Here is a 1,180-nt window from a genome sequence, read left to right on the forward strand (position 1 = left end):
TGAACGAGTCCATTGTGCCATGTTTTCTGTTATTGCAGTTAAACGTCAACATATTGCAATTATCAAGTATGTCATTTATTATTCTGTTCTCCTTATGCGTGAGTGATGTTCACAAGTTATCTTATTCATAAGGGTTCTRAATCMTTCTGTAGTTTATGTCTCCTAATTTATTTTTATTTACAACAGTTCGGCTATTGATCTGTCGACTTGTTGATCTAGTCGAGGAAAAAAAMCAAAACAAAACTAGGTGCAATTACCATAATATGGAGCTTATGAAAGGCTGYGATGATGTAAGCTGTCTGTTAAAATTTGATCTGCATCTGAGGTTATTTCTGGGTGAATGGATTTACACAGCTGCTAAAAGGAACCGAAGAGTATCTTCGCATGAATGATGTCTGCAGCGACCCGTCTGTGTGTCCTGTACTGCAGTCTGTGTCATTTGGCTGCGCTTGTGTGTGCTCACTAAGTGGGCGAGTGTGCACATTTCATTTGGGAGGTGTCGCAGAATGTGGGAATTTGTGCTTTGTTCTCGTTTGCAGACTAACAATTGATCATGTGTTTCAGAAAAGTCGACAACTCTCGTTTGCAGTGACTCTTCAGCCACGAAAGCTGGTCCAACTGGTCCAGTGACAAAGCAGAAACCCTACAGCAAAATGTTAATGTTGACGCAAATCGTTTCCCACAGACAGGTGTTGCTTTACTACCGGCGACTGAATTGTCTGTGTGAAAATTCGATGGCAATGTCCAGATTTTGGGAGCCGGTAGAGAGATTGCACAGATCTAGCAAGAGGTTGATGAAATATTTATATTGATCTATTGACATTTTCATAGTAGAACATATCACAAAAACAAAACAAAACAAAAAAAAAACCACGCTGACCAGAGAGAAAATTTGATTTCAAAAGCATTTTTCTTTCAAAGCTAGAATACATAAATAAATAATGCAGGCAATAGTTGAAAGCATACGATTTTTATTTATAGCAATCTGATCGTCAACATTGCGTTGTCTTTGTKAACACTGAAAAGACTGAAAGATACRCAGATTTTCTTCAAACATGTTTTGGATATTTCAACACTTAGGAATGTTAAGAAATTGTCATTTACGGTATAGCACCTTGCAAAAGTATTCAGAAGACTTTTTCACACTTTGTCAAAAATACAACCACGTGCTTAAATGTGT

Source organism: Poecilia reticulata, linkage group LG10, assembly GCF_000633615.1.
Source record: "Poecilia reticulata strain Guanapo linkage group LG10, Guppy_female_1.0+MT, whole genome shotgun sequence".
Lineage (NCBI taxonomy): Eukaryota > Metazoa > Chordata > Actinopteri > Cyprinodontiformes > Poeciliidae > Poecilia > Poecilia reticulata.